Source organism: Pan paniscus, chromosome 3, assembly GCF_029289425.2.
Source record: "Pan paniscus chromosome 3, NHGRI_mPanPan1-v2.0_pri, whole genome shotgun sequence".
Taxonomy (NCBI): Eukaryota; Metazoa; Chordata; class Mammalia; order Primates; family Hominidae; genus Pan; species Pan paniscus.
Window position 1 is genome coordinate 176,442,888 of NC_073252.2, and position 11,572 is coordinate 176,454,459.

The 11,572-nt window shown below is 34.2% G+C and overlaps 1 non-coding gene across 1 annotated transcript; it reads right to left on the reverse strand.

The window, feature by feature from the left end:
• Positions 1-1,350: 1,350 nt before the first annotated feature.
• Positions 1,351-1,421, reverse strand: LOC112439730 (small nucleolar RNA SNORD65). Its single transcript, XR_003027966.1, has one exon. It is a non-coding gene; the product is annotated as a small nucleolar RNA SNORD65 (small nucleolar RNA).
• Positions 1,422-11,572: the final 10,151 nt, after the last annotated feature.

Genomic DNA, 11,572 nt, shown 5'->3' on the forward strand with positions numbered 1-11,572 from the left:
TCCTCATATAAGTTCAATGAATGAAAGAACACAGTTTTTGCTACCTAAAATGTTATTAGGATATGAATACATAAAGAATTTGGTGTTTGAGAGGGTAAAATAGTGATTCTAGGCTCTTTAGTGGACTACTGATTGTAAATTATAAGTGACTTTTGGGCTATGTGAGACATAAATTACAATCAGGTACAGAAAATTATACTATGATGTTGACAAAACTTTGTGCCTGCAGGACTATAGTGGAATCAAATTGATGGCTCATAAGTTATCAGAATGACAAGTGATAGCTGTGTATTTTCCCCTCCTTCTATAGTAAATACACTTGATTCCAAGTGCTACAAATGGATGTTTTTGTTGAACTTGTTAAAGTGATTGTGGTTTTTCTTACGTAGTTTATTACTATAGTGAACAACACTGATTTAATTTTCAAATATTGAACCATCGTTGAATATCCAGGATGAAACCCAATCGTTCAATATGTACCGTCTTTATAATATTTTTAAATATGTTTTTAATTGACAACATAAAATTGTTTTTATAGTTATGATGTACAACATGATGTTTTAAAATATGTATAGGATGTGAAATTAATAAATTGTTAACATAATTAACATATGTTATCTCACATACTTTTTTATAACACTTCAAATCTACTCTTTTAGCAATTTCCAAGTATACAACATATTGTTGTTAACTATGTTAATAACACCATGTTCTACAATAGATCTCTTAAAATTGTTGCTCCTATCTAACCAAAATTTTGTATCCTCTGACCCAAATCTGCCCAAACTCCCCTGACCCCAGACCCTGGTAACCACCATTCTATTTTTCGCCTCTGAGTTCCACTTTTTAAATTCTGTACATAAGTACATAAGTAAAATCATGCTATATTTGTCTTTCGGTTCCTGGCTTATTTCTCTTAACATAATGTCATCTATGTTCATCTATTATGCCAGCAATGACAGAATTTCCCTCTTTATGAAGTTAAATAGTATTCCATGTGTCTATATACCACATTGTATTTATCCATACTTAGATTCTTAGATTCACTCCTCCATTAATAGACACTTAGGTTAATTCCATATCTTGGCCATTTTAAATAATGCTGCAATGAACAAAGGAGTGCAGGTATTTCTTTGACATACTGATTTCATTTCCTTTGACTGTATTTGCAGATGTAGAATTGCTGATTCATAATGGTAGTTCTATTTTTATTTTTATCTTATTTTTCAACAGTCCTCCATGCTGTTTTATGAAATAGCTGTACTAATTTACATTTTCACCAACAACATGCAAGGGTTTCCTTTTCTCCAGGTAATTGCCAACACTTAATATCTTTAGTCCTTTTATTTTATTCAGAAAACCATGTTTGCCACTAAACAATTTGCCAGTAACTCCAGCTACTTGGAGAAATTTAATTATTTGACTTTCAGTCTTCTTTTTGTTATTTTGTTTTGTTTTGTTTTGTTTTGAGACGGAGTCTTGCTCTGTCGCCAGGCTGAAGTGCAGTGGGGCGATCTCAGCTCACTGCAACCTCCGCCTCCCTGGTTCAAGCAATTTCCCCTGCCTCAGCCTCCCAAGTAGCTGAGATTACAGGCACGTGCCACCACGCCCAGCTAATTTTTTGTATTTTAGTAGAGACAGGGTTTCACCATGTTGGCCAAGATGGTCTCGATCTCCTGACCTTGTGATCCGCCCTCCTCAGCCTCCCAAAGTGCTGGGATTACAGGCGTGAGCCACCGCGCCTGGCCCAGTCTTTTTTATAATAGCTATATTAACAGGTGTGAGATCATAATTTATTGTGACTATAATTTGCATTTCCCCAGTGATCAGTGATGTTGAGCATTTTTTCAAATATCTCTTGGCCATTTACGTGTCTTCTTTTGATAGTTGTGCCTATTCTGATCCTTTGCCCATTTTTAATCAGGTTATTTTTTTTCTTGCTATTGAGTTGTTTGAGTTCCTTACATATTTTGAATATTAACCCCTTATCAGATGAATGGTTGGCCAATATTTTCCCTTATCCTATAGGTTGTTTCTTAATTACATTGGTTGTTTTTTATGCTGTGCGGGAGACTTCTATTTTGCTATCATCTCATTTGTGTATTTTGTTTTTGTTGCTTGTGCTTTTGCAGTAATGTCCAAAAATTTATTGCCCAAACCAGTTTGATAAAATTTTTCCTTTTTATTTTCTCCTAGGAGCTTTACAGTGTAGGTTATATTTGTAGTATTTAATCAATGTTGAGTTAAATTTTATATATGATGTGAGATGGGGTATATTTCTATTCTTCTGTATGTAGACATGCAGTTTTCCCAACACCGTTTGTGCAAGAGATTGTTCTTTCCCACTTGTATATTCTTGGCATCTTTGTCAAAAAAAATCAATGGGCAGTAAATGCATAAACTTATTTCTGGGACCTCTATTCTGTTCCATTTGTCTGTGTGTCTCTTTTTATGCTAGTACCAGGCTGTCTTGCTTATTATAGATTTATGGTACCTTTTGAAGTCAGGTATTGTGATGCTTCCAGCTTTCTTCTTTTTGCTCAAGATTGCTTTGGCTATTTGAAGCCCTTTTTAGTTCAATAAAAAATTTTTCATTTCTATGAAAATATATCATTGTAGCTTTAAGAGTAATTACACTTGATGTGTTGATTCCTTTGATAGTATGGACACTTTAACAATATTAACTCTTCCAATGCATGAATAGGGGCCACTTTTCTATTCCCTTGTGTCTTCTTCAATTTCTTGTGTCAGTATTTCATAGTATTCAGTGTACATGTCTTTCACCACCTTGGTTAAATTTATTTCTCTGTGGTCTTTCTTCTTATAACTATTGTAAATGGATTTTTAAAAATTTTTTTAAGATAGTTCACTGTTAGTGTATAGAAATGCTACTGATGTTTGTATGTTGACTTTGTATTCTGCAACTTTAATAAATTGGCTTATTATACTTTAACAGTTTTCTGTTGAAATCTTTAGAGTTGTCTATTTATAAGATCATGTCACCTGCAAACAAGGTCAATTTAGCCTTTTCCTTTCCTATTTGGACGCCTTTTATATCTTTCTCTGGCCTAATTACTTTGTCTAGGACTCCAGCACTATGTTAAATAGAAGTGGTGAGAGCAGACATCCTGTTCTTATTCATGATCTTAGAGAAAAGGTTTTTGACTTTTCACCATTGAGTATGATGTTATCTGTGGGCTTCTCATATATGGTTGTTTTTGTGATAAGATACACTCCTTCTATACCTAAGTTATTGAGAGTTCTTACCATGAAAGAATGTTGAATTGTGTCAAATGCTTTTTCCATATCTATTGAGATGAAGGATATAATTTTTATCTTTCAATCTGCTGTGGTTTATCACTTTTGTTAATTTGCATCTGTTGAATTATTCTTGCATCCCAACAATAAATGCCACTTAATCATGGTGAGTGATCCTTTTAATGTGCTGCTTAATTTGATTTAGTAGTATTTTGTTGAGAATTGTTGCATCTATTTTTATTAGAGATTTTGGCCTGTAATTTCCTTTTTTCTAGTATCTTTGTCTAGTTTTGATATTAGGATAATGATAGACTAAGTATAAAAGAGAGAAGACACAAACAAATAAAATTATAAATGAAAGCAAAGATATTACAACTGCAATTACAGAAGTACAAAAGATTACAAGAGTCTAATATGAACAATTATACACTAAAGTTTGGATAACTTGGAAGAAAAAGATAAATTCCTGGGAACATACAAACTACCAAGACTGAATCATGAAGACATAGAAGATCTGAAGAGATCAGTAATGAGTAAGAAAATAGAATCAGTAATAAAAAGCCTCTCATAAAACAAAAGCCCAAAATCTTTATACTGAATTCTACCAAACATTTAGATAAGAACTAATACTATTCCTTCTCAAAGTCTTCCGAAAAATTGTAGAGGAGAGAGTAATAAAAACTCATTTTATCTTTATTTTTTTTGCAATCAGCTTGCTTATATAATATTAGGAATTTTGTGTTCAATTTTATAAAGTATGCTGACATGCATTTTACTTATCATTTATGTGTCTGGTATTTCTATCAACGTAATGTTGACTTCATACAAGACTTGCAAAGTCCTCTCCCATTTAAGGAAGAGATTATATGAAATGGTTATTTTTTCTTCCTTAAATTTATCTTAAGTATTTTCCTATAAAATTATCTGGGCCTGAAACTCTATATTTTGTAAATTTTATATTTGGTAAATTTCTACTTTGGTAATGCTTTTAACTTTAAATTCAAGACTATTTATGTTATCTAGCTCTTATGTGAGTTTCAGCAGTCTCTTTTCTTCTAAGAATGGTTACATTTCATCTAAGTTTTCATATGTGGCATAGGGTTGTTTATGACATCCCACTTTTACTCTTTTAATGATTTTGAAATCAGTAGTAATATTCCCTGTTTAATTTCTGATATTGGTCATTTCTCTCTGTCTTTATTCTGGTTTCTAGATCTTTTCTTTATTGTCTTTTTAATCTAAAAAGCAAACAAAAAAGTGGTTCTGTATTACTTAAGTGTATATTATATGTTTCATTTTTTTTAAAAGCTCCCCAGAAGAATGATCTGAGAAAAACTTTCAGAAATATATAATTATGTAATGTACAATAATAAATGATAATATAGCAAAAGTTGTGCAGCTTTTTTGAGTAGCTTTTAAAATGCTTTCTGAGTGTGTGTTTTCATTTTCTGCAAAGTGCTTTATATTTATTTATACAATGAAACACCAACAGCTCAGTAATACCAATAAGAAAAGAAAATTACAAACTTTAAGGTGTGAGCTCAAAGAAATATTGCCAGAATCTGAAACTCCATGAATTTATAATAAAAACTTTTGATTCAATTCGTCTTTTTCTGAAACACCAAAGTTATACAATAAGCAGAAATAGGCTTAGGACAAACTATACATGGGGTTGCATTCTAGTTAACTACTTAGAAAATTAGTCATTATAAGAAATACATCTGTTTTGTTAAAACTGAGTACATAATTAATTGTGAGCCAAAATAAGTGAATATAGAAATACAAAAAGGAATCACTTCATAATTAGTTGCAATGGTAGCAGTGGAGACTACATTTCATGTGGTTTCCCTCCAGAAACCTCACCAGGTTCTCTTGGTAAGGATCTGAGAAAGATCTCCTAGTAGTGCTGACAAGGAATGGGGAAAAATAGTCATTATGAAGCCCCTAAGATATTTCTTTAACACATGCCTACTGTCCAGGAGGCAAGACATCACCAAAGAACAACACTAAAAACTTATCCCCGGTGGGAAGACATATGCTTCTCACTTCAACACCTTCAGCCTTTCTGCCTCACCTAGGGAAGAAAAAAAAGTCAAAACAAAAGAACAAAACATGGTCAACAGGGGAGAGAGAGCTAAAGAAACTGACAGGGAATATTTGGCCAGAGAATGGAGTAGAGATAACAACAATAGTTAATTAATTAACATTAAAAAAAAAACTATACCCAAACAGAGGACAAGAAACACTTGTAAAGGCCACATCCCCAAAACACAGCTCCAGTTAGAGACTGAGATTTAATTAGAGGATTACAGAACATGTCCCTTTCTAAGCTCCACCAACACTCTAACAAAAGCCAGTTTAATTACACTGGATTACAGAAGAAGTAGCTGTAAGACAAAGACTCCATCTAAGGAGCAGTACAAAAGGAAACCTCAAAGGCAAGACTGGAGAGAAAAACAGGCACGCTAGCAAAATTTAAGTTCTCTCCTAACTACAGCTACAGTAAACATAAAATACAGTCCACACTTAGCCAGATTAACATATCAATCCTTACACTAGGGACCTATTTACCACAATTCGTATTACCTGATACAACATGTCCAGCTGACAACAGAACATTACAAGGCATACCAAAGGCAAAAAGAAAAAAAAAATAGAAAAGGAAAGCATTCTGAATAGACAAGCAATCATCAAGATCAGAATAGAAAAACACAGATCTTGTATTTATTAGAAAAGATATTTAAAATGACTGTGCTCAATGTATTAAGAGATCTAGTGGAAAACTTGTTTTTTCTTATTAAGATATCTAATGGAATATTTATTTTTCTTACATTAATGTCAGCAGAGAGAGAAGACCTATAAGGAAAAAAAATCAAAAGAAAATCCTGAAATCAAAACTACTAAAATGGAAATTAAGAATGCTCTTAATAGGCTTGCTATGGTTTGAATATGTGTTCCCTTTAAAATCAGCCTTGAAATTTAATTACCAGTGCAACAGTATTTAAGAGGTGGGCCATTAGTGGGTGATGACTCCATGAGGGCCCCATGCTCATGAATGAGATTAGTAACCAAGAAGGGCTGAAGAGATGTTGCTGGGTCCTTTCTGCCCTTTCACCCTTAAGGCCATGTGAAGAAACAGCGTTCTTCTTCCCTGGAGGATGCAGCAACAAGGTGCCATCTTTGAAGTGCAGACTTGGCCCTTACTAGACGTTGAACCTGCTACTGCCTTGATCTTGAAATTCCAGCCTCCAGATTTGTGTGAGAAACAAATATCTATTCTTCATACATTACCCAGTCTCAAGTATTTTGTTATAACAGCAGCAAAGGTCTAAGACAAAGCTCATGAAGACTTTCAAGAAAACTGAGGGAAGGATTAATGAGCTTGAAGATAGGTTAATATAACCTGTAACTCAAAGGGAACCAAAGAATGAAGACACAGATCAGGACATCCAAGAACTGCGGAACGATATCAAAAGTTATATCCATATCAAATGCCAGGAAAAGAAAAGATTAAGAATAAGGCGAAATAAATATTTGAAACAGTAATGACTGAGAACTTTCCAAAATTAATATGATACATCAAATCACACATCCAGGATGCTCAGAGAATGCCAGGCAAGATGAATATGAAATACACACATACACACACACACACACACACACACACACACAAACACATACATGTATCTAAGCATAACATCATCAAGCTGCAAAAAAAAAAATACAGGGGGAAAATCTTATAGAAAGTTGGGTGCATCTTAACTATAGAGAAGCAAAGATAAGAATGACAATGCACCTCTCAGCAGAAATCATGCAACCAAATAGTCTGGAGTAACGTTTTTAAGTGTTGAAAGAAAAAAAACCTGCCAACTTAGAATAACATACCTAGCAAAATTATCCTTCAAAAGTGAAGAAGAAATAAAGGCTTTTTCAGAAGAACAACTGAAGGAATTCATTACTGGAAGATGTGGACTGTAAAAAATATTAAAAGAAATTCTTTAGGTTAAATAAAGTAATATACATGAGAAACTTGGATTGATGTATAATTTTTAAAAAGTTTTTCTTATCTTAATAGATCGACAAGATAATTATTGACAGCAATAATAGCAACAATAATTAATTCATCATTGCTCAGGGATGTTAGATAAATGGCAGTCAAATCCTCACGCCTATAATCCCAGCACTTTGGGAGGCCGAGACGAGTGGATCACCTGAGGTCAGGAGTTCACAACCAGCATGGCCAACAAGGCGAAACCCCATCTCTACTAAAAATACAAAAATTAGCCAGGCATGGTGGTGGGCGCCTATAATCCCAGCTACTCGGGAGGCTGAGGCAGGAGAAATGTTTGAACCTGGGAGGCAGAGGTTGCAGTGAGCTGAGATCAGGCCACTGCACTCCAGCCTGAGTGACAGAACTAGACTTTGTCTCAAAATAAATAAATAAATGGCAGTAAAATTACAAGAAATAAGACAGACGTACTGGTAATACTATGTTATGAGGTATCCCCACTAGGCTCACAGTCATTTTTTTTTTTTTTTTGAAACGGAGTCTCACTCTGTTGCCCAGGGTGGAGTGCAGTGGCACAATCTCGGCTCACTGCAGCCTCTGCATCCCAGATTCAAGCGATTTTCCTGCCTCAGTCTCCTGAGTAGCTAGGACTACAGGCGTGTGCCACCACGCCCGGCTATTTTTTTGTATTTTTAGTAGATACTGGGTTTCACCGTGTTAGCCAGGAGGGTCTTGATCTCCTGACCTCATGATCCGCCCGCCTCAGCCTCCCAAAGTGCTTGGATTACAGGCATGAGCCACCTCTCCTGGCTCATAAGTTTTTATTTGACATTGTACTTGGATTATTTAAACATATATGTTGGAAACCCTAGGGCAATCATTTAAAACGTTTGTGTTAAGTATAAATTAAATGCTGACAGAAAATAAAATTAACAAGTATAACATACTAAATTAAAACCAGAGAAAATAGAAAAAGAGGAGGGAAAAGAAAGAACAAATGTAATGATGATTGAAATTAATGAATAGCTTTCATATATCCTGGAAATATTTTGAATTAATATAAATTTATATATCAGAAAAATGTTTATCCTCAATAGATTGGTTAAATAATAATTAAATAATTTTAGCGTTAAATTGAAGTTGTTTAAATAAAAATGTTTTATATTATTTAAAAATAATGTTTTGTAAAATAATGATTATCCCTACAAATAAGGATGTTTATAAAATTAACAACCAAATTTAACAAATTTATTTAAACATGATTTAAGAAAAACATGCTAAATAACCTACAGGCATGAGTGAGTCAGATCTAGATGTACATGGATCAAGAAATTATAGTTTAATCAGTCTTGTATGTAAACACTGTTAGGATTTCCAAGCCATTGTCATATTTAGAGACACACATCAGTTAAAGGTTAGTACATAACAGAACACAACTTGCTGGAACAGATCATGACATTGATAGGGTCATTTTTTTTTGGTAACACTTAACATTGCTTACTTCTGCTTTGTTTTTTTTTAGACAGTGTCTCCCTCTGTCACCCAGGCTGGAGTGCAGTGGTATAAACATGGCTCACTGCAGCCTCTACCTACTGGGCTCAAAGGATCCTCCTGCCTCAGCCCATGTAGCTGGGACTACAGGCATGCACCACCATATCTGGCTAATTTTTTGATTTTTTCATAAAGATGGGGTATCACTGTATTACACAGGCCGGTCTCAAACTCTTGGGCTCAAACAATCCTCTCTCTTCCACCTCCCAAAGTGCCGGGACACGAATGAGCCACAGTGCCTGGCTTATTGTTTATTTTTAACTTTTTTTTTCCTTAAAATGATTTGTTGAAAGCTACTCAGTGGAAGTCTCTGAGAATTGTACAACCCGTAAGCCTGAGGGAGGTGGTAAATTCTTCCTCATCCAACTTTGTCAAGCAGAACCTCTAAGGAAGTTGATAAAGAAAATATTGAGCCTTTGCCTTCATGCCTCAGAAATAAGTAAAGGAGAAATCATGCTCACCTAGCATTTAGTTGGAGAGAAAAATACAGTAGTAATGTTCAACTTTTTCTCAGAACAGAGATGGATGCTTTTCTTCAAGACAAGAGGCAGCAATGTTAACTTAAAGGGAACTAGGAAGCATTAGAAGGAAGAAATATATGATATCCACACAAATAATGAAGAACATGTGGTTCTACCCTTCTACATTTCAGCAGGTCTGAATCATTTCTTACAGCTATTCCTGCCATAGGAGCCATTAGATTCAGAAAGCAGTACGAAAATAATGGAAAGTAGCAAACTACTGATTCATAAGCCACTTTTCTCAAACCTCAAGAGTTTTTTTTTTTTTTTAACATTCACTTGGTAACCGGTTTAAATCCTTGTCTGTCTTCAAAACGTGTGACAACAGAAAGCAAAGGTGGTCTACAAGTCAACCTTATTTAACATTCTGTGGGGTCAAATACAAAAGTATTGATATGATTATTATCAATATATTGGTATAGTATTTCTGTATTGATATACTGATATAGTATCTCTGTATTGATATATTGATATCACATCTCTTTAAAGATGGTAGAGTGAAGCCCTGGTGATAAGGATATGCAGTTTGATCCCAATTCTGAAAAAGTTCATTCTATCATCTGTCTTATCATTCATTGACCCACTTTATAATAATGGAGCACAAGATCAACTCTTAAAATTCGCTTGCTTTAATATAAACATTAGAACATAAGTGACAACCTGCAAATAAAATATTTTTTAAAAAAACTAACAGAGATCAGTTTATTATTACTGATTATTCTTTGTTAAAATGTGACTATAATTTTAAGTCTAAATCAAATTAGTTTATTAAACTTATATATGTTAATATCTACATAACCGTAACAGACAGAATAATTTAAAAATATAAGCTACTAACCACAATGCCTAAGAGCCCTGTAGCTTTGTAAGGAAGATTAAAAACAAGGACACAACTTCAAAACAATCACTAGGTCACATATCTTGGCCTGGATTTTCTCATTTAGCTATCAGGATAGCGTGACGACTATATAGTCACTCTTCTAGCTCTATAAGCAACTTTAGAAATTAAGGAGACAAAACTCTGTATAAAGTGTACGGTAGTCCTCTCTAATCCACAGTTTCACTTTCTGGGTTTTCAGTTTCCTGAGGTCAACCACAGTTCAAAACTATTAAATGGAAAGTTCCAAAAATAAACAATTCATAAACTTTAAATTGAGCCATGTTCCGAGTAGTATGAGGAAATCTCACTCAGTCCCGCTCAAGACATGAATTCTCCCTTTTTCCAGCATCTCCTCTCTACCTGCTCAGTAGCCACTCAGTAGCCCTCTTGGTTATCAGATCCACTGTCCCAGAATCACAGCACTTGTATTAAAGGAACCCATATTTTACTTAATAACGTCCCCAAAGCACAAGAGTAGTGATACTGGCAATTGAGATATGACAAAGAGAAACTATAAAGTGCTTCATTTCAGTGAAAAGGTAAAAATTCTCAACTTAATAAGCAAAAAAGGAAAAATGTATACTGAGCTTGCTAAAATTTACCCTAAGAACAAATCTATCCATGAAATTGTGAAGAAGAAAAAAATTGTGCTAGATCTCCTGTTGCACCTCAAACTGCAAAAGTTATGGCCACAGAGCATGTCACATGCTCAGTTAAAAAGGCTTCAAATTTGTGGGTGAAAGACATGAACAGAAATGTATTCTGATATAAGGCAGGCAGGTTCATTCTACCATCCCAAGTAGTGTCACTCACTAGGGATTTGGGAACATATTTCAAGTGGAGAAAGACAGACTATTCTACCATCTTTTATTTCTGTTGCCTATTTTCCCGATCAGATGCTTTACCATTTTTATTTATTTTATCCATGAGATAATTTTTAATATACTTATTAGAGACAAGGTCTACCTATTGTCCAGGCTAGAGTGCAGTGGTGCAATCATAGCTCACCTTAAACTCGAACTCCTGGGTTTAAGCAGAGATAATATTTTAAGACTAATTTATGTAACACAAATTAATTTGGCATAAAGTATGCCCATTTCAGATTTTTTATAAATACAGGCATGCATCATATAATGGTGTCTCTGTCAAATATGAACCATATATACATCTATTTTGCCATAATAGGAGCTACCCTATATAGGTGTGCCATATTTTAGTCTTTTATGCTGTATTTTTACTGTACTTTTTCTGTGTTAGGTCTGTTTAGATACTGAATCTGAATGCTCTCAATTAAACCATGATGCCTTCCACTCACAAATTTAATGCCTTTTCCATCTTAACTAAGCACTTATC